The sequence below is a fragment of the Cupressus sempervirens genome, chromosome 9 (assembly GCF_028749045.1).
Source record: "Cupressus sempervirens isolate cs-2001-9-10 chromosome 9, ASM2874904v1, whole genome shotgun sequence".
Classification (NCBI taxonomy): Eukaryota; Viridiplantae; Streptophyta; class Pinopsida; order Cupressales; family Cupressaceae; genus Cupressus; species Cupressus sempervirens.
In genome coordinates this window covers 664,030,807-664,055,428 of record NC_143126.1, presented here as the reverse complement: position 1 = coordinate 664,055,428, position 24,622 = coordinate 664,030,807, and positions in this window count along the sequence as shown.

Genomic DNA, 24,622 nt, shown 5'->3' with positions numbered 1-24,622 from the left:
AATGTAGCAACCTCACATATGCTAAGGTATAGTGTTATTTTTGTTATCTTCTATGTTAGTGTACCATTAATGTTGTTTATATTAACAATTTTTTTCCCATAGGTTGATAGGTGAGTGTTTACCACCATCAAACATTCTACCTCACTCTTACCAAGAATTATTGACCATTATGAAAGATATTGGAATGGAGTATCAAACAATACATGCATGTCCCAATGATCATATTATATATCATAAATAACATGAATTTGCAACACAATGCCTTGATTATCACATTAGTAGATATTGATTAGATCAAATAATAATAAAAGGTGCCTTACAAGGTTCTTCGGTACATTCTCATTTTTCCATGTTTGCAACAATTATTTGGGTGCACTCATTTGGCACAATTTATGGATTACCATGCACTCAATAAAAGTCAAGATGCCATTAGTGAATGAATGCACATGGTTTTACATTTAAGGAAATAGAAGATAGGTGACTAGTATATAAAGAAGAACCTCATAATCTAAAGCTTTCATTGGCTATTGACAATGTCAATCCTTTTGGAGAGATGGGATTTGTTTTCTAGGTCTGGCCTATTTTTGTTATTAATGATAACATTCCTTCTGGGATGTTTGTAAAGCGGGAGCACATAATGTTGGCAATGATTGTACTAGGTATTTTTCCATTTGATAGTCATCTAAATTAATTTATAAATACAATATCAAAATGGCCATAATAGTTATATTTTGTTTATGTTCATTCAACTAGCTAAGTACCAAGTGAAAGATATGAATGTATATATTGAGCTCTTGATTGATGAGTTGTTGGAGTTATGGAATGGGGTCACTATGTAAAACATCTCTAGACCAATTGGTTCATGAAATTCTCTTATCGACAATACATGATGCCCCTGGACTAACACACTTTTGTGGTATGTAAAAATGTTAACACATATTTTTGGTATGCAATAGTGCTCACACATTTTTGTTGTATGTTTAAGTTACATATGATAATTGTAAATATGAATCTTCTAGTACACATGTCATCCAATCATACATGATCTTGTAGGTCTTCAAACAAAGGGAAAATCTGAATGCCCAATTTGTGGTCCAAAGATAAAATATCATCATTCAAAAAGTTTAGGAAAGTAGGTGTTTGATGAGAATAAACACTTTCTCCACAACAATCATAAGTATCGAATTAATGAAAAACATCTTTTTAATGTGAAAGAAGAGACAACATCAAAGCTAATGACACCTCACATATGGAAGTTGGAATATAATAGAATGAATCATCGAGGTAATGGCATTCCATCTGATGTAGGTTTTTGTATGAAATTAAAATTTGGATATTGTCTTTTGTTTAGTAATGATGTAATTTATGTTTGTGAAGGTCATCAAGGCATCGATGAGCAACATGGTTTGGGCCTATTTTCCATGGATGACATAAAGGTTAGTTATAACAAAGTTGTTGAATTGATGGAGTATGTAGGACCTTGTTACAATTACAATAATTGGATGTAGATAGTTCAATAAAAAAAGGTATATGTAGGTATGCACTATCAACAAATTATCTACAATAGAAACAAAATGACCAAAGTAAAAGACTTGATATGTACATTGATGGAAGGCCAAAAGAAATAGGGAAAATTCTAGGTTTTATAAATAGTACAAACCTTGGGTCAACTAATAAGGATCTAATTAGATTTTTGAGGTATGTGAGGGAAATCATGTTTTTGTATGTGTGATAAAATCAATAAGTTCAAGGGAAGAGCTACTAATAGATTACAATTTGAATCACATAGATAGAAAGAAAGTTACTATCATGGGACTTGTAAGTACTATATATGTAATATTTAAACTAATTACTTCCAATTAGAACTCTAATATACAATATACCATTTTATTAATAAGTTTTTTTGTTAAGTCAACTATTCCTTTCATTATGTTGATGTTTTTATATATATTCTTTGTCATAGGGTGACATGGCCGATCCATCAAATGAAAGAGGTAGGGATGTTGCTCCCATCCCTTCTCCAATGCAGGTAAACCTTTTGTATAAAAAAATGTGTAATTGTAATTTTACAAAATGTCATATTATTATGTTATTTTTGTTAAGGTTTTGGACTTATTTTGATTGTTTTACTGATGCTTTTATCACAATTTGATTCTTAGGGAAAGGGAAAGGAACATATTATGCAAGAGTAATTAGTTGCTGATATGGTGGCCACAATATTATGTGATGATGACATTGCATATACTAGACCCTAAAAGCATGTGTAAAAAAAGCCTCAAAAACATCAATCTAAAAATTGTTGTGCTTGTGATGGATCCAAATCCATTCGAAGAGAAAGAGGCAACAAGAAATTAATTGTATCAGAGAGTATGTTGTCTAGAAGTAAGCAACAATGAATCTTTTTCTAGGACAATAGTTCAATAAAGCTTTATGTTTTATACTAATTTATGGATCATGAACAAAATATGTATATGTTGTTACAATAGTTTTTGAGACCTTACTGAGTTGGTCCACCTGATGAGGGTACCAGTGTAGCTCCTATAGGTATGTGATTTAAATTTTCAATCATCAAAAGGGACATTATTTTCTTCATGATTATTATTGATAGTTTTATATTACCGTTTTCATGTTTTTACAATTTATATTTTAAAAAGACAATACATTGTATATATATATAAAATTATTTTTTGGGTCCTAATGGTGTGCATACACCTCCTTCCATGAGGTCAGCCAACACTCTAAGATTGCCAATTGTAGGATCAACAAGAAGGAGCATGCAAACATCCACACCTATTGCAACTAGAGTTGGTAAATCCTTGTTATGCTACATTTTTTTTATGTGTTAAATATGATATGATTTATACTTTCTTGTTCATTTGATCATAGTATGACATTGATTAAATTTTTGTAGTGACAGGTACACCTTCTCATGATGATAGAACAAATACTAGTATTGGTGATAATTTTCCAACCTTTCCTAGAGAAGCTCATGTTACTTCTACTGGATCATTGGAGGCATAATTGTTGATGGTCAAGAAATATATGATTCCCTTAAAATTGTCTAAGCTTCCAGGCACTTTAAAATTATAATTATAATTATTTAGAGTGTAATTGTAGTTTACTTATTCATAGCTCATTTTTGACTAATAATCCTGTGATGATTTTGTAGGAAACAATCTTTTTTATGAAACTTTTTATGATTTAACATTGAAGATATTTGGGCCTACATTATGTAAAAGGTATGTAGCTTCATATAATTGATTGCTACATTTTCCCGTTCATCCATTTGTTGTAATATATTCAAGGTATGTAGCTTGAACTAATTTTTTATCTAACACATTTTTTTTTTGTTAAAAGGTGGAATAAGCAAGGTCCTGAATTAAAAGATCAGCTCATAAAATCTATAGTGGAGCTCTTTGGTCAAAATATTTTGAATAGCGTCCAAATTCTTAAAAAAGATTGCAAACATCTAAAGATTGTGAGAGACCAATATAGAAGGACTCGAAAGCTCAACCCAAAGTATGAGCACCCCCCTATGGTTCCAGAGCTAGAGTGGAATGAAATCATTGAAGATGCACAAGAGACAAGACTAAGAGATAAAGGAAATAACCCACCACCTAGAAAAATGAGTTATGTGGGAGTATTAATGTAATTATGCACAAATTAGTGATCTTTATATTTATATAATCTAACATATTTGAAAGTTTACATATATAGGTTGCAGGACACATCAAAGGATACACAAGCTACGAAAGAGAAGGTTGGTCAAAACCATCTTGGTTCTGGTGGATATGTGAATATTCACTCATGACTTGTAAGTAGCAGTAAATGATATTTCATATCATTTTTTAAATATAAAATTACAAATAAGAAATACATTCAATATTGATGATATTATACAAAAAATCTAGGGCATTGAATTTAGTCTAGTGTCCATAGAAGAGGACAAACAAATTTCCTTTAAATTGGCTTCAAGAAAGGGTATAAAGTAGTGGTTTCTTGCCACCACACAGATTCTAGTGGCCAAAGAGATGTAGAAGATTCTGGTGCATTGGTTCACACACAGGTAAATAGGCCTAATGAATAATAATTTAAAGTGAGAACTTCATGAAAAATAATCTATTTGATATTAATTTTGAACAATGATAACAATGCGCATGACATTTCACTACAACATTCTACTCCTAACACAGATCCTACTCATGTTGACAAGGGCACAAATCCTACACATGGTGAAGGCCTTGATGGGCATCACAATGACACAGGCACATATTCAATTTCTATTGAAAATTAATTATGTAATTATTAATAAAATTTAACATCTTAAATTGCAATTGGTGTAACCTTTATGTGATAATTTTTGAGTATGTAAAATGTCATGGTGACATAGTTGAGCATGATAATAGTGTTGAGCATGTTGAGGTTGGGGCTGAACAGAATATGATAGTAGATGATGTGACACTATCAAGTAAAGAGAAATCCCTACTATGTTCTTTAGATTAATTAAATACTTATAAATTTTTTTTAAATGTTTAGAATTAAACCCATTTATTTTTTATTGTAGGGGTGCATCGGCCTTGTCCTTGAAAAAAGAAGAGGAAGCCTCATGCCATAAGACCAAAACCACAAGAACCACAAGAGAATGCCCAAGATAGTCACAATGTCCCTATTAGTCTTTATCTTTTTAAAAGGAAAAAAAAGAAATGAATGTTAAAAACCTTGTTTGATGATGAATGTGTTGATGATTTTTTTAAGAATGCTTCTTATTAATGAATTTTATGTCATGTTATTGAATATTGTTATGTGATTATAATGATTGATGTGTTAATGAATTATTGATGAATTTTTATTTGTATTAATGAATTATATGTCATGTTAATGAATGTTATGTGAATATAATGATTGATGCATTCACAAATTATTGATGAATGTTTATACACATTAATTAATTATATGTCATGTTAGTTCCTGCTGACAGGCAAGATACTATAACATCCATGAGATGCTTATTCTGTATTTTTATTCAACCAATAACATGTTTGAATTATTATATATTCATATTCAAATATAATGTTTCATTATATAAATATTTGTACCTCCAGTGAACAGTTAGTGTTCAACTATTTTTAAAAACTTTTAGTTGATCAAATAATCAAGTATTTCTACTAAATTGTATTGTACAAATGTATAGCATAGTGACAGGTATTAATATTGTCAAATATCAATCAATAAATCTATACATACTGAAACCCAAGATATTTGCTACGTTGAAAAATGACTAGTGTTAAACATTTAATGTAGTTTAAAAAAAATGTTTGCATTGAATCTGTGTTAGGCATTAGATTGTGAATTCCAGAGTAATCTAGAACATTCATATACTTCTACTATTCATTGGCAAAGCTGATTATTGTGGGGTGGGTATGTTATGTATAGATTGATTTGTTCAGATTGAAAGGGGGGAACTCTAGCTTATACTACCCAGTTGCCTATAGATAGAATGGTAGGGCAGTTGGTGAGGTTGGTTCATTGGTTGACTGAGTCAATCTAGTTGCACGAGCAGATCCATACTCAGTTTCAGTAAAGCATAGAGTAGTTTCATCCCCTGCATGCATGGTATAGGGCATTCTCTCTTCCTAACATCTGCAAGTGTGTGAAGCTTTGTGTATTTTGTTACCTCCATTTTTGCAGTTAGTCTCCCTTAAGTTATGCTTTGTTTTTCCCTCATCTTCTTCTTATTTTGTTTTTTAATTTGTGTACGTGTTTTTCATTCTTGGTACATTTACAATTTTAGACAGACTGTGATTACAGTTACCAAGTACTGCAAGGGAAGCCAATAAAAACAATTTTTTTTTTTTTTGATATCTTTTGGTACCAATAAGGGAGACTCCAAAGCCCTTGGGTGACTCACTTATTGGAAATCAGACAAACATTCCAATTAGAACAATTTTAGACTTGAACAGATTTCTTATGGATCAAGATTTCCTCACAAATGTTAAAAAGTTGTAAAGTAGCAATTGAGCAATCCGATATCTTTTTTGGTCCCACTTTCTCATATTTTCCCCTTAAATACCCCCTCCTCTATTCTTCACTCCCCATAGAAAAACACTCCTTGAGTTCTTTTTCTTCTTTCCAATGGAGAAAATTCATGCTCTGTCTCTCTATTTCCCTTGTTTCCACTGGAACAAAGAATGTACTATCTTTAAATGTAGATCTTCCTCTGGAAAATGAAATCTCATGGGCTTTTTATGAGACTAGTTTCCTCACACTCAAATCCATTGTTGAGAAAAGAATCAAGTTTTATTTAGAGGAAGATATTACTCAAGCTGCCAGATTGTTGTTTAGGTTGGATTTTTAACTGATTTAGTTTTTTTTGATTTTTTAATTTGTTGGGTTTGTGCTCTTAATGGTGAAATTCTTGTTTTTGCAAGGATGTGATGCATTTGGTCTATTGGATGGATCAACGAGCAGGCTGAGTGAGCAAGATGCTCCCCCAAATTTAATGTTAAGGAAAAAGGCATTTGAAATAATAAACTACATTAAAATGTGTGTGGATGAGGCACCTTCAAATTGGGAAGAGACCTACAATAAACCAACTCGATGATTTGAAGCTGTCTAAATAGAGTAATTTGGGATTGTTTGATTCAAATGGAACATCTCTTTTTGGTCGGTTAGCCTATCCAATAAGTTCTTGTAGGTTGTGGAATTGGAATCTGGTAATTTTATCATATACACTTTCATTACTATCCAACTTATCATTATTGGAGCATTTAGATGAAATATTTAAATAATATCGCATTTCAGAAATCTCCCCGACTGTGTAATAGAATTTGATAAATTTAAACATTTAACTTTATTGATTATATCTTCCACTATAGGATGATTGGGGTGTGCTCTAAAACTTACAAAAGTAGCATGAAAAAACCATCATCATTGCCATGTTTTCTATTCTGCAATTCTTAAAGAAAAATGAAGACTGAGTACGCATATTGGAAAATATAGTCATAATATATCTTTATATATCTTTTAACATGTTTCTTTGGCCACTTGTTGAACTGAATATTAGCAAGATACATAAGCATTGGGACTTGTACACTTATCAACACTCACTTTTTAATTTCCTCCATCAACTAATTCAAAGATTTTTCCAAATGACTAATGACAATATTGGAGGTTTTGATGAACATCAACTATTTTTAAGAGAAAAAAGGAAAAATGTAGAAATAAAAATTACTAGTTTAATCCTCTCAAATAATTAAGGCTTAAAAAATAATTTGCATTGATAGGCACTCTCTATGTAAATATATTGACCACATCTATAAACTTTTTTTTGTAAATTGGAATTAAATAATTCAAAAATTGAAATCATGGATTATAGGGTTAACTCAATTTTCCAAATTATTTCCTATTAAAACTAGAATTGGAAGTAAAAATCATTTAGTTTCAATTTTACTTAAAAAAATTATATCTAATAAATCTAGAAAATTATGTTTCCAATTTTAAATATTGATAATAATTATTAATTGTTATAATAAAAATTGTCAACTATTATTAATATTTAAATTGTTAAAATCAAATATCAATATAATAATTTTTAAGAGAGATTTTCAATTATCAGTAAACAATTACAGAACAAAAGTAATACCATCAAATATTATATGTCCTCAAATCATAAAACATATTTATCTAATAATTATTTTTAAAACAATGTGATATATACCCTTCTTAAAAAAATGTTTTCTATCTCAACACTCATATACTAATCTTTAACTACACAACTCTCTATTCAAATTCAAATTCGACAGGAACTTGATACTATGCATCCTTGTTAATGAATGTTATGAGATTCTAATGATTCAATGATGCACTTCTTAAATGGATGAATGAAATATTTACTTAGTTGTGAATGGGGAATTGGGAGGGACCAAATGAGCTTGCACCTTCCTATGGTTGGCCTTGTTAAGTAGAGAATATGAAAGGATTCTCAAAACCAAGTGAAGCTCAAACTAAACCTATCAAAAATATACACCAATATATGGTCCCATTAATTCTTCCCAAATGACTTACCAAATTGACACTCAAACAAACCTTCACTAAATAATCATAACACCTTCTAAATAGTATTATATGGATCAAACTCATATGCTAATTACAAAAGCTTTATGAATAAACTCCCAATGGAAGCTTCACCATTTCCATCACACAAACCCAAAGGAATATTTGGATCTCTATTTCACCATGCCCTTCATGAATGGAATCAGAATATTCAATCCCACAAACATTTAAACTCACTTCACTTCCACTCATGAAGTACTCAATGGAATTAGATCCTTCAAACAAACTATCAACTCCTATCCCATTCACCGATCACATTAACAATAAGGCCTATTAGGTAGTTCATGATAATTTTACTCTACCCACCTAATGCTCAAAGCTTATACCAAATTGAAAAATCTCAATATGGATTCAAATTTTCTCCTTGCACCCTTTCAAACATGATAGATGAATGCACAAACTTTGTTGGAACCAAAGGTTCTTTCTTCTCACAATTTGATTTGAATTTCATATTATGAATGTAGCATAAAAGTGACACATGAAAGGATCCAAATCTTCCAACACACACTTCAAACCAAATAAATAACCTCAATGCACTTCAAGGTCAATCACAATGTTTTGTTCCCAACCATACAAATTTGACCTTTAATGAATCAATATATTACTATGAATGTCACTGTCATGGTCAAGACAATATGATAATATCTTTTCTACAGAAGGACTCAAAACAACTTAAGAGCCATTTCCATCCAATGTGAGGGTTCATCTCATTAAACTTCATAGAATAATAGGAGACCCAATCATAATGGTGACTTATAAAACTCTGCAATAACAATCATAGTCCACAATATAGTTGGACAGATTAGGGGAAATGTCATCCTCAAAATACTTGAGATCATTCCATGCTACTTAAATTGATCCTTTATATTTTCTACATCCTTATTTGAATCCTTTCAACATTTGGAGACTTTCATGATGTTTGGTGTTAACCACTTTCATATTGCAGAATACATACATGTCATTTTTCCACTTTTCTTTGGGTATCAACAATTGCTTATCATTTAATATTTGCTCCTATAAATGCTTTTTCCAAATGATCATCTGTGAGATTAAATTCTTTGACATATTAATTTGTTTCATCTATTTTGGTTTGACCATATGATACTCAATTTTTTTTTTACAAAATTCTTTATTTCTCCATTGCTAATTAGACACTCTTGAATGTTAACATCCCTTTTTTAATCCTTTTTTTCACTTCATCCATGCACTCTTTATCCTATCTAGTCTTTCCTCTTTGACTAACTTAGGTCAACTACGTTCTTACATATGTTGGGTTTTTTTTCGGTATCTCAATAGTTGGGTCATTATTGAAGCTTCTAATGGGAAGGTACTTGTTTCTTCCAATAAGATCTCTTAAATAACTATTGTTTTAATTTTGAGGTTGGTGATGATGAGACGCTTAATTGAGAAACCCTTATTCCATATCTATGACCCAAAATTGAGTCTTGCAAGCCAAAACTGGGGTGCTCCTGCACCATTCTCCCCCATAAAGAAAGCAATTGTCATGGGATAGTAGGGATAAGTAGTTGAGGATTGATTCATCTCTTATTGAAGTTAGTTTTAGGGACCTTTATACATTGTTGAATCTTCCAAATTGAATGTAAGTAGAATCTATGATGAATTTACATACCTTGTTGAGAATCTTGCAATTAATAATAATAATTTGTTTGTCTTCTATTTCTATTTTGTAGCTATCTACAGTAATTGAAGCGACACTTAAACTCTTCATTGCATATGCATCAAAAAGTTTGTTTTCTATTTGTGAGTCGATCCTATTAGTGAACATATTCAAGAAAAAATGGAAATTAATATGTTTGATATCCTTTACTATTTATGTTTCAAATAAAAATTTAAATATTATGCTTGAGTGGACCAAATTAATGGAGATAGTATTAGATGTTAACTGTGTAAATCTCTTGGTTTCAAGCAATACAAAAGGAGGCTCTAGTTCAATGCACAATCTCAATTGTTATGCATAGGACATCCGGTGGAGCTGAAAAGCATAGTTCATGTTTATATTTTTGATACAAGTCATTAATGTAAACATGGTGCGTCTTTTCAGCTCCACTTATTGTCCATGCACATGGAACACTATTGCACATGCATTCTTGATTTAGAGTGGTTGAATCTTATTTTGGATTGGAGGGAGAGAAACCAAATACATATGGATGATTAAGTGGATACATACAATGATTCTTCACTATTTACATTGTATCTACATTCTACATTTTGATGTTGTTAAAAGTAATATTTTGTTTCCTTTGTTGAAATTTGTCATGTCTTCATTCACTAAAATTGATCTCTATTATTTGCAACCATATTGGTAACATGCTGATCTTAGTCTTCTTAAAGTTATTTTTATAACACGATAGATCCTAATATGCATATAGCATAATCACCAATGAAACAAAACTTTAACATATCTTGAAAGTTTTCAACATCTTTTGTAACACTAATTGATCATGATTTCATTATATTTAGTTGTAGGGTACTGAGTAGTAGAACTAAATGAGAAATTGAGGTTGTAGGGTAAAGAAAGTATCTCTCCATCATTTGAGAGTAATTCTAGGTAAGGACTAAATCTATGAATTGTTCTTTGTCATTTTGCATAATCTTTAATTTCCTCTAGTTCGTTGTCTTGAATAATGCCAGTTATGTAAATATGAGCCCTATTTGAATTCCCATGGTTGAAATTCAATGGCCACTTGGAATCAATTAAGGGACACTATAAATAGTGTAAATATGTTTTTTGAGGTTCTTGTTTGTAGGGGATCTATTTTTTCCATCAAGGCCTAGGTGAGTGCAGAAGCATTTTGGCTATGAGTTTGCATAGAATAGTAGCAAGAAAGCTTGCAAGATTGATTTTTTTGTTCCATTAAATGGTTAGAGTAAGTAAGGACATGTGTCCTTGATAAGTGATTGCAAGGAGAGGAGTAGTGAAGTTTAATAGAGCACCTAATGGAAGCCAAGAACTTAAATAATTCACATGCCCTTAAAAAACCCAAGAAGGTAGGGGTTTGGTGACATACCTATTTACAGACACCTTGGAGATCTAAAACCAAGGAAATATTGAAGCCTAGGAAGTCCTTAGAAAGAATCCCTAAATAGGTTGGGGGTTTGTTTGGAGAAGTTGAGAGTTATTCCAAGAACACTTATTTTAGGAGGCCTAATTGGGATAAAAGGGCTACAAGGCCTAAATATTGAAAATTAAGAACTTGATAGAAAATCAAATGAAGAATCCATCCAAGTGGATCAACATGGATTTAATTTAAATATGTGATAGCTAGGACACCTATTCCTAGTCCCAAGATCAATTTGGAAGCATAGTGTCTAAGTTGAGCCCATGAGTGCATAGTTCGATTGAGGAACATAGTTGAGTGTTTGAAGTTGGTGGTTAGTTCTATTAGGAGAAAGGGGATACTAGAAGTGATCTCTGAATAGGGTAGAGTGGAATACCCTAGTAAGATCAAAGAATAGGTCTTAGGAAGAGAAAGAGTTCTCTTGAGAGTTAGTACTCCCCACCATAATGCCACTACTCAAAACTCAACTCCTTAAACACCAAACAAGTAGGATTCTTAAGAATTAAAAAAAAAAAACTAGGGTTGTTGTTGAAGTTTTGATGACAATTAGTCAATCTATCAACGATCATCAATGACATGATAATATGGTCAGAATCTCATAGGATTCTAATGACATTTCATAGATGTTTTAATGAGGCCTACCATCGATGACATGGAAATCTTGTCGATACCAATCTCCTAATCATCATATTTTTGATATTTCCTAGTAATGGTTTGATGCTACCTCATGAAAGAGATTGGGATCATTCTAGATTGGGTGGTTTGTCAATATATAGACAACCCTAGATTTTGTTGAAATTTTGAAAAAATTATAGTGACACAATTTTTTGACCATTGTCCTTAAAAATATTGACCAACCCTCATCAAAAAATAGGTACAAATGTACTAGTGTTGGAAAACACCAACAAACTATTAGAACATAAATAATTCACACACTTAAAAAAGAAACCTTAAGATATCTTTTTTTTGAAAGAATACAATCAACATGTGAATCTAACCATAAGTAAAACATGGTACGTCAAAAAATCCCCAAGGTCTACAATGCAAAGTGAGCCAAAGTGAAGGAATACCACTATAAGCACAAAAATGCCTGACATGATAAAATTGAAAAGGAAATATTTTTGGGTGAGGTAAGTTTTCCAATAACCTTAGGATTTTTCTAAATTAGACACCCCTAGTAAGAAGAAAAATTTCCATGAGAGGAACTTGTGAATATCTTACAAGATTTAGGATAACAATCTCATCATTAGTCTTGATCCCAATATCTTCCTTGTCTGTACTTTTCTTCCTCTTTAACTCTCTTTTACCTTCTACAAGATCTTTTAATTTATCCTATATAACACTTTCTTCTTAAATCCTCATGTCTATATTTGGTAGTAAAAGACCGTTACCACCACCTCTATTCTTTTTCATATCTAATTTACCATGGTGAAAGAGAATATCAATGAAAATATGAAGGATTGTGAAGTATAATTATTATACATGATTACATTTGAATATAATAAGGTCCTATAGAATACATTGAGTCATTTTATAATGTCTTGTATGGTTTAGGACCCATTAGACCCTATTTATAGGCCAACTTGGTCAAATTTGGTCAAAGGGTTAGTAGGTGTCTAGGAGTGATTTGAATTGGTGTGTAATGATGTTTTAGGTCATGAATGACCATATGTTAATGTATATAGTTTTCTAATAATTCTTTGATAAAAAGTTGTCATGTAAATATTGGAAACTACAATTGAAACAATTGTTATGTTATCATTGATGTCAAACTTTATTGGTAAGAAAATTTTCTATCCAATTTGAGTGTCATATCAAGATGATTGATGAAGAGGATTTGAGAATATTGACATAACAAAAGCACCTAGAGGAAAGGTTGAGTTATGAAATGAATTACAATGGGCACTTCATTAGTTAGACTTTGATAGGATAAAGTGATTGTTTAAATCATGTTACAAGTGAAGAAGAAAATTTTATCAAAGCCTTGAAAAAGTGATGAAATATTGACCAAATACATAGGCTTGACTGAGAAAAAGAGCAAAAGATTAAAGGACTTGAAGTATATGCCAAGTGATGCTAGTGTTGACTGAGAGCCAATATGTGCTGAATAGAATTAGTGTCAACCAAGAATCAATATTGATTGAGCATCAACATATTAGCTAAATAGAAATGTTAGTAGTGATTGAGTAACCTGGTGATGACTAAGCATCAGAATATAGTGTTGGCCGAGGGAAAATATTTAAAAATTTATGAGGAAATCATGATTTCTATCCAACACAACTAATTTCTTGAAATATGTAAAGCATGTTGAAGACAAGGATGGATGACCTGGAGCATTTAAATCAAGGGAAATCATGTTTGAATGTTTCTATGCAAGAATTATACATGAAGTTTAGAGAATTTTATAGAAGAGAAAAGTACAGATGAAATGTTGAAAGGATTTGATGAATCTAACCAAACTCTAAGATCTATGGTGGTGTTTAAGCAAAAAAAGATCACAATTTCCTATTTAAGGAGGCATAAGGGCTAATCTAATAGAAGGTTAAGGTTAGTAGAGATAATGAAGACCTAGTGAGGTTGGAGAAATTGTTGATGCTATTGATTGGAAAACTTGAGCAGGAGGTTGAAATGTTATGAAGAGGTGAAGAGTGATTCCTTGAAGTGTTTCCAAGTGGATCAAAGACCAAGATGATAATGGAAGCCAATCAGTAGATCAACATGTGAGTTGAACTATGATCTTTATTTGCAAGTGAATTGTATTAGTCAGATCAAAACCTACAATTACTTTCTAAGCATTATATTAGTATTAAAATTCTTTAAAAAAGGTTGACCTAATAGTCATCTATAAATCATTTAATCAAGGTGACACTCTAATGGGATGTTCTAAAGTAATTTAATAAGGGAAATTTTAATTTAGGATGATTAAATTCTTTATCAAGGTCACATTTAACATTGTGTTTTGTAACCTTTAATAGGTTTGGCTCCTAATAGAGCTCACTTCATAAGAGTGAAAAATTATCGACATGCTACTTTTGGTTTTTCTCAAATTGGGTTTCCATGTTAAATCCTAGTGTCAACTTGTGTGGATGTTATTTGTGAAAATTTACTATTAATATTTTACATTTTGCAAGTCTATTATTATTAGGATAATGAATTTCTACTTGATGTTATTGATAATCTTCTATTGAGGCCAAGCTAATGGGTGCTTTGATTTAGTTGAAGTGTTGAATTGTTAAATTGCTATAGCTAGACTTTGGATAACTGATTCATCCCCCCTAAGTTATTCTAAACATTCTAACAATTAGTATCAAAGGTTTGGTGCTTTTAGAGAAAATTTTGAAGGTACTTGAAGCTAAAGATCAAGATCTATGGAAAAGAGGTGCCAAGGTTGAACAAAGAGAACTTCCATGCATGGAAAAGTTTTTTGAGGCTACATCTGACAAGAATTAGAGATGGTGGAATATACTTTGTAGATAATGCATATGTGGAGATAAAAAATCTTCCTCTAATAGCTCAACAACTAAAAGGGAAGCAAGAGCACACCCAAGCTATGTTGGAGATTGCATCAGCCCTGAACTACTCTAAGTTTGATGACATAAAAGAATGCAAAAATGCCAAGGAAATGTGGGATACACTACAAACCATCTATGGAGGAGACACAAATGTCTTGAGGGAAAAACTAGAAAGCCTAAGAGGTAAGTTTGATGAAATTAGAATGATGGAAGGTGAGAATATTGTCCAACATTGTGGAAGAATCAAAGAGTTTATTAATGCCACAAGAGGAGAAAATGTAAAGATTGATGATGAGATTGTGATCAACAAGGTATTGATAACTTTACTTCCTATTTATGCTATTAGGATTTTTCAATACAATAATTGAGATGTAATCCTAGTAATAACCTAAATTTAGAAGGTGTGATTGGTAGGCTTACTACTTTTGAAATGTCAAATTTTGATAATTTCACTCCTACCACTGTTGAATCTACTTTCAAGTCATAATTAGTTCTTAGTAAGAAAGGAAAAGGAAAATGTGTGAAAAGTGACAGTGATATTTCTGATGATGAACTTGATGATCTTGAAGTACTAATGGCTAGAAAACTTTTAAGAGGTAGAGGAAATACAAAGATAAACTTACTCTAATCTATTTTTCCTATAATAAAGTTGGTCATATTGCTGTAAGATGTCCCAACATAGAGGACAATAATGAAATAAGGGAAAAAAAGTAGAAAGGAAGAAGAGATGACCAAGGCAATAGGAGAAACAATGAATAAAAAGACAAAGGTATAAAATTTTCTTACATTGTTGAAGAAGAAACTGATAATGAACCTAAAAGTAATGATGGAGAAATTTTATATGTTTCTATGAAAGATGATTGTGATGAAGATGAGAAAACTGCATTAATCTCTTATGTGAGTAAAGGTTATAGATGGATAATTAATAGTTGTTGTTCACATCACATGACTAGTGATAAAAGTAAATTTAAAACCATGGAACCATACAAGGGTAGTTGTGTTAAGTTTGGTACTGATGAGCCATGTCTTGTGAAAGGTAAAGGATCAATACAATTAACTAATAAGATCAAGTCTAATAATTTTTATTGGGTTGAAGGACTTAACTATAACCCATTGAGTGTTTCACGGTTGAAAAATTTAGGATAGAAGGTTGAATGCCATCACAAGTAGGCCAAGATATTTGATGTTGCTGGTGAATTGATTGGAAGTGGTGATCAAACAAAGGTAACTTGTTCTATCTAGATTTATTTGACGAGACATGTTTGTTTGCACAATATGAAGATATATAGTTATAACATAATAGGTTATGTCATGTGAACTTTAACAATTTGGTAAGCATTAGTAAGATCAAAAGAGTAAGAGCTTTGCCAAAACTAAAGAAACTTGATAATGTTATGTTGGAAATATAGGAGTAATTGAGAGGGGGGGTGAATCAGTTGCCACTAAAATAAATCCCAGATCCCTTAGATGTCAACAATAAAATTTACACTAAGAAAACTGATTGTTGCTATTACTTGGTAAACAAACTAAAAATGTTGTAACTCGGTAAATGCAGAGTGTGAATTACTTTTATTAGATCTTAAGACATTAACAATAATTACTCTTGCAAGCATAAGAGAAATAACATGAACAAATGAGACACTAAATTTAATGTGGAAACCCAATATGGGAAAAGCCACCAATGTAACTAGTTACTATTTTTTACTCTTCTGAAGTGAGCCCTGTTAGGAGCCAACCTAGTTAAAGGTTACAAAACACACTATTACATGTGACCTTGTTAGAGGATTTAATCACCCTGTTAGGAGTGGCCTTGTGAGAGGTCTTAAAATAATTAATGGATCTGTCACCTTGTTAGAGGATTTACAACTGGCTATTAAACCAACTCTATTAAGAGATTTTAGATCACTGTTACAATGGTTAGAGAGTAACAATGAAATGACTTGATTGTGATGCAACTGAATTGTTGATTATAGATCTCTGCTCTGATTCATACTTGATCCTTCCTGATCGAATAATACTTTTTCTACTCCACAAGGATACCTGCTTATCCTTCAAGTTTGTTCTCACTCTTTCCTTCTCAATTCAATCAACACACTTACACACACACACACACACACACACACTAGAAATCTCAACTTGACCTTTTATTTATACTTTATAGATTGTCAAGTTAGCTCAATACAAATTAAAATCACCAATATTCATCATCATAGTCAGCTAGAAACAATACTTAAAATAATTAAACTTCATATGCGAAGATAACAAAATCCTTCATTAGCTGACCCTACTCGATAAACACTGGTTTTGAGAGGATTTTCTGTGTTAACCAATAGAAGCTCAGTTAAAACTGTGAACTTGCAAAAATCCTTTAGCAATCGAATGAACTCGGTTAACACTAATTTTATCCATCTTTTCTTTCATTAACCATGTGAACTCGGTTAACACTACTTTTTGCCATAATTTCCTTTGACGCTCGAGTGAGCTTGGTAGACACTATCTTCATAGAATAAAATTTAAGAATGCTCAGTAGACAAGGAAAATTGTCTTGCTAACCAAGTGATCTTAGTAAGCACAAGTAACAACTGATATGAAATTTGTGTAACATCAAAGACAACACACAATCCAACAATCTCCCTCCTTGGCATTGATGGTAACACAACATGTCATAGCACAATGAAATTTGAGAACAATACTTTCTCTGATAGAAAGTTTCTCCCTCTTAGATTTTTCACAAAACTTTCTTCTTTCATGTAGTAATCTCCCTCTATGAAGGAATTACATAAATTTTATGACAATATACTTCTCTTTCAGAAAGATATAAACAAATTTTAAAGATATCATAGTAATCTTCTCCCTCTTTGACAAAACATGCCAAAGACAACACATACCAAATTAGTATCAATGTACCTTGAGTACTAATTCATATGCATAATCTCTTGACTATGCTACATCAACTGATTGATTTTCAAATTGGTTCCTATTGATGCATCCCTAAAACTTCATTTAGTAAGCTTTAGATAGGGGAATAACCCTAGCTTACCTCTTAGATAGAAGAATGCATCCTTAGGTAATGGCTTGTTAAATATGTCTACAATCTATTATTTTGTATGAAGATATTCCAATATAATTTCTTTGTTCTGCACCAATTCTCTGACAAAATGATATTTTATAGCAATGTGCTTAGTTTTGGAATGCATCACTAGGTTCTTTGATATGTTAATTGCACTAGTGTTATCACAAAACATGACAAATGGTTCTTTGTTCTCAACCTTCATGCCTTCCAAAAATTCTTTAAACCAAACAATGTTAGAAAAATTCACTACTGCTGCTACATACTTTAATTCTGTTGTGGATTGGGATGTGTAGTTTTGCTTCTTGCTTGTCCAAGATACCAATCTTTTACCAAGAAAGAATGCTCCACCACTTGTGCTTTTTTTGTCATCAAGATTTCCTACTTAATCAACATCAATGAATACCTTGAGGTCTAAGTTCCTCCAAGTTTGTACCATAAACCATAGTCTTTAGTACCTTTCAAATATCTCAAGATTCTTTTGATTGCTATCATATGATTTTCTTTGGGTTTAGTTGAGAATCTTACCAATATCCTAATTGCTAAAGCAATATCAAGCCTTATGTGAATTGCTTACTATAATTTTCCAATCATTGATATGTATAAGGTCTGATCTACCTCTTTGGAATCATCATCTTTGGTAAGTGTTGGTCATTTTTTGCCTTCACGCCAGAATCACCACATTTGAATTCAATGTAGTAACGTTCACAAGTTTTAAATATTCAAATATTCAAAAGGGCACAAAATACCTTATGTTAACCTTATTATATTTCTTCCCTGTGCATTCTAATGTTGTTGGCGCTATCTCACTATGGGAAGTTGCACATTGTTTTGCCATAGCAACATAGCGCCTTTTGGCTACGTGTCAGATGGGTCCTCCCTTTCCTTGTTGTTTTTCCGGCGTCGAATTTTGCTAGATCTACAGTGGGCACTATGGTGCTATCAGAAAATTTGTGTTCCTCACTGTTAGTGACATAGTGCCCAGATGGAAAGTGATACTGCGGCGACATCAAAAGGAAGGTGGGTCCCAAGTATGCCCTATCAGATATCAGTGATGAAATTTGTCAGACACGTTGGCAGTTGGTCAATTTTTTCATTGGCTAAAGTATAACAGTGTAGAATGTGGGTCCTACTTCACTTGGTAGGCCGCAAATGAGGATTTTTCAGATAGGTTGGCACGTGGCCAGTTTCTATTGGTTGGTATACTGATAGGTCAGATCCATCTTGCTTGCCGCTAGATCTCAAAAAATCAACGGTGGGCACTATCTTGCTATGGGAAGCTGCGAGGATATTATCCATAGCGACATAGCGCCTCGACGACGCGTGGCACAGATGATGTAATGGGCCCACCCTTCTCCAAAGTAATATTACAGCTCATCCTCGGTGGCAGTTGTCAGGTGGGTCATAGTACAGTGGTGATATTTCATTGGTCCATTCAGCCAACTCAGTGTGTAGTTGTACAATTTTGTTGATCACTGAAGATCTAAGGAAATTGACAGTAGGTGCTATCTTGCTATAGAAAGTTGTGAGGATATTACCCATAGTGACATAGTGCCATTGTTCCATGTGGATCAGTGGGACCAGGTCTCTCCAAGATGAGGATGCTAGGTTGTGCCAGTGGTTGCCAAGTGTTTCATGGGCCCAGAAGTTTTAAGGAGGTAGTGTAGTAATATGGAGAGTCTTCATGATTGTTAGATCAGTCTAAATCCAGGGTGGGTGCTATCTTGCAATGGAAAATTTCTTGGAGGATACACATAGCGACATAGCACCTTGGTGACACGTGTCCTAGTGGGTCTAGTGTAGGCAGTAATAGTTAGATGCACTGGCAGTTAATGTGACTGTTGTGGTCAGGGTTGCAAGGTGGCATAGTTAGTAAAGAAAGATTGGTCAACCTTGGGAAGACCTTGTGGGTGGCAAAGAGAAATGAATTGATTGGTCCACATGGCCTATTTCACTTATAGTGTTCGGCTGACTCCCTGACTCTGCTGATTCATGCACCAAAAATGATAAGAAATCAAGGTTTTACACGCATCCAATCTTATGATCGATTCCAACCACCAGAAGTGAATGTGAAGCATGTAGAGATACTCTACCACCCCAATCTAATCTATCTATTTGGTCAAAGCATAGTTATAGCATCACCTCTATCTTTTTGAGGCCCTATTTTAGTTAAAGATTAGATTTCATGGTACCAAAAAGCTATATTCAGATCAAATTTTCTCCATGATTGTTCTCTACAGGACTTAATGGCAGGTTGTTGCGGAGTAAGTACAGTTGGAGGACACTCCAGTTATGCCTGAGCTATAAAGGAAAAATTTTATGAATTTTGTAAGGTCGACCTTTCTCTATTTTCTTTGTTACTACTCTGTAGATTCTTAGTGTAAATTCCCCTGTGCCTCTGAACTACATGATTTTTCTGCCTTATCTCTTTTAGCCATTGGTATAAAAGTGCAAGAATTCTTTGCCTCTTACTGGTGTTTTGTAGAGATCTATGATCTGCATGACTGTATCTCCTTGGCCTATGAATGATAATATAAGTGAATTTCTCTTTCCTTATGTCATTCATCTTGGTCTTCTGATATGCATGTGATTATTAGATTAAAGCAAGTCTGAATGTGTATATCCTTAGTTTCATTCTGGTTCAAAAGTGCATATATGGGCAGAGATTGGTTTGAACACTCTATTTTGGTGCATCACCTCTTTAGATTAGATTAGGTAGATTTGCTTTCATGCCCTCCTTCTCCCTTTTCCTCTCCAAGAGTAGTTAGGTGCATTCTGATAGTAAGAGGAAGCCAACCTTCTCCAAAGACTCAACCTCACAGTTCAAGTCCCACAGCTTGGAGGTTGTTTCCATGTTTCACTAGGTTGTCCTCATGCATAGGCTTTGGACAAGGGTGCAAACCTAAGTGACAACAATAAGCTTTAGTCCAGTACACATAGGGGTTCCAATTGGTTTTGAATCTTCCATTCCAAACTTCTTGAGTATCTCTTTGATATACTTAGATTGAGTAATGTAGATATGTTAGTGTAGTTTTTTATTTTTCCTATTTTGCTAGGTTTTTCCTACACTTTTAATAATTTTTCTTAGGTTAATAAAGCATTTCTTATTAGGTGAATGGTTGTAAGGTGTCACCTTCCTACATGTGAGCATCAATTAGCTATCTTGGGAAGATACTTTGCTATCTTTAGTCTGATAGATGGTTGCTCCTTATTGGTTGGTGTTGCCACCTCCTCCCTCTTCCTAGCCTATATAAGCATGCTACATGGCTTGTATTTGGATCTCTTGTTTTTGCATCCTCTTAATGCTATTTTGCTTCCAGCATTTGCATTACTCTCTTGGAGACTAACTCTATGATGCTATTTTGATTTTGTATCATTTGCATTCATAGTTTAGATATTTACTCTTTGCACTAGTTTTCTGGGTTATTAATCTTTTCAGATTCTAACATAGTATCAGAGCTTTTTTATGTGCAAGAGTAGATTTTAGTTTCCTTATTTGAGAGATTTGGGGGGGCAAATCAACTTTATTGTAGTTTTTTGAAAAATGAAGTATGCTCTTCTCTTCCATCTTTGGATGATCCTGAGAATTAGAAAAGTTTTGACAAAAATAGTTTTTCTTTGGGGTTTCAATCTCAAATCTGACAACCAACTTGCATATTTGGAGTTTTCAATCAGTATTGCAGGTTTCAACATGCCATTGATAGACTTAGGAAGCTGATCCAGCATTTGCATGTCATATTTGGGTTGCTGGGGTTGGTTTTTGATTTTTGGAGCCGTTTTTTACTGTTAAAGGCATCCAATTTACACTACAGCAACATCTTCTGTACATCAAAAAGAAAAATGCTTTCTGGGTTTTGTTTGTAGCCTCAAAAAACCATCTGGGTATCTTTTAGATTTTGCATACAAGCTGTATATTTTGCATAATCAAGCATGCAAAGCTACAGTGATACCCCTCTCCGTTAGCAATCACAGATTTGAATGCAGTTTTCAAATGTCTTGTTCTTGCTCATATGGACTCCGATTTTGATGATTCTTGTTATGAACTTGGCTATTTTTTTGTGTTCTATCCACTAGTGGAGTTGTTTTTTGATTTTCATGCATGAATTGTTCAGAAATTGCAGATTCTTAGCTATGACTATGCATAGTTCTCGTTTTGGAAACTTCGGAGGATCATAACTTTCTCATATGACCTCATATCGAGGTGATTCTTTTTTTGAAAGTGCATAATTTTTCAAGTAGATCGCAGTGGTGCTATTTGGTTCCTTGATTATTGTGCCCAAGTTTCACTTTTAGCATATGCTCTTCATGAGGAGGCCTTGTCAGTTTTTCTTTCATAACTTGAGCATACAGACGTATTTTTTCGATCCAAAAAATGTGTCAAAAAGCTGGTTCTGAGATGGAGATGATGGTATAAGTTTTTTTGATTTTTGCTATAGTCTAGTTGCCTGTTTTGGCAGTCAAAACCAGATATTCTATTTTTCCTTCCAGGAGCTATATCTTGCTCATTTAGACTCTTTTCTGGGCTTGCCAGATATCGTTGGAAAGCTGGTTCTATGAGTTATTTAGTTGCAGAGGTCTTTTATCCAAATTCTGCTCCAGGTTCTTTCTCCTTCAAATTTTGCACCCTCTTAATGCTATTTTGCTTCTAGCATTTGCATTACTCTCTTGGAGACTAACTCTATGATGCTATTTTGATTTTGTATCATTTGCATTCATAGTTTAGATATTTACTCTTTGCACTAGTTTTTTGGGTTATTAATCTTATCAAATTCTAACATGGTATCAGAGCTAGAAACACTATTTGGCACACAAGATTCAATGAGGGGTCATATGTTGGAAAATGAATTAATAAGTTTGAGTCCAGGCAATTTCAACACAATCCAAGATTTCTTCACCAAATTGAAATCACTAAGGCTGCAGTTAAAACAATGTGGAATTGAAAAGAAAGATGAACAACTGATTCTTAGTATTCTCTCTAAGATAAGTTCAGAATATTATGTGTTTGTCTCTACCTTCTATGCTACTAAGGGTTCACTTGGTACTCAATTCACCATGCCAAACAAATTTTTGCTATGTTTGTCTCTACCTGCCCTTTTTGCAGTTGCTTCCTCACCATCCACTTGGGTTCTTGATTCTGGTGCTTCACACCAAATGGCTTCATCTAAGGAAGAACTTGCGTCCTTGGAGCCGTGTACTATGCCTTCTATTTTGATGGGTGATAACACTCTTGTTGAGGTGTGTGGGAGAGGGTTTGTTTATGTGAGGGATGGTACATTCCATGATGTTCCTTATGTGCCCTCATTGTCAACTAATCTCCAATCGGTACACCAGATCACTCACACAGGTTTAGGCAAGTGGGTTGAGTTCACTCCTAGTTCAGTGGAGATATGTGAGTTGCACAATGATCCTACAGTTGTAGTTGGAGAGCAGATCATCAATCATGACTCTATATGTTTTCTCACTTTGTTCTTGATCCTCCTTTGATTGTTTCACTCACTCACTTTAATGATGTGAGCAGATTATGGCATGCGTGGTTTGGCCATCTTAACTTCCACTACTTGCATCAGCTTAACCAACAGAGCATGGTCACAGGGTTTCCTTCTACTTTGACATTGGAGTCACTTGGAATACATGATAGATCTTCTGATGGGTCAGATTCACTTGAGCAGTCTTCTACCTCCACTTTTGATGCAGAGAGTGATTCAGAGGACTCATCTCCTTCCTCTCCTAGTCATCATTTATAGGTTGATGATTCTCCTCTAGATTCTCCATCTTCTGGTCCACTTTGGGCTAGACAGACCTTGCAGTTTGTAGGTGATTGGGTTGGGGATCCATCAGACACCAACTAGACTCGTTCACAATTCAAGGATGCTCTACATATCTTCATTGCTACTGCCTCAAATCCACAATCCTTTCATGAGGCTTCTGGTATTTCTAAGTGGGATATAGCTATGCAAGAAGAGTATAGTTCCTTGATGTGGAACCACACTTGGGATGTTGTCCGTTTTCCTAAGGGAAGAAAACTTGTTCGATGTAAGTGGATCTGTCGGACAAAATTTGCAAGCTTTGCTGGGGGTGTGGGATGCTTCATCTTTTGGGGGGGCCTCTTCCTCTCACTTGGAGTCCTAATTTTCTTTGGGGAGTCTTTTTTCTCTCTCTTTTGGGGGAATTTTATGTACATGGGTACCTCATCAAGCTTGACTTGCCGGGACCCATTTCTACATCCACCTAAGCTTCGCTTATGGGGGGGTGTTAGTGTAGTTTTTTATTTTTCCTATTTTGCTAGGTTTTTCCTACACTTTTAATAATCTCTCTTAGGTTAATAAAGCATGTCTTATTAGGTGAATGGTTGTGAGGTGTCACCTTCCTACATGTGAGCATCAATTAGCTATCTTGGGAAGATACTTTGCTATCTTTAGTCTGATAGATGGTTGCTCCTTATTGGTTGGTGTTGCCACCTCCTCCCTCTTCCTAGCCTATATAATCATGCTACCTAGCTTGTATTTGGATCTCTTGTTTTTGCATCCTCTTAATGCTATTTTGCTTCCAACATTTGCATTACTCTCTTGGAGACTAACTCTATGATGCTATTTTGATTTTGTATCATTTGCATTCATAGTTTAGATATTTACTCTTTGCACTAGTTTTATGGGTTATTAATCTTTTCAGATTCTAACATTATACCATTCTTGTTCTGCTATATTTGCAATCCAACAATTTTTTTTATCTCACCAAACATGGACATTTCAAACTCTTTTTTCATTTGTTCTAAATTTTTTTTGCATAGATCATCATTCCTTATAAATAGAGTATCATCCACAAATATCTCTACCAATACAATCTTGTTA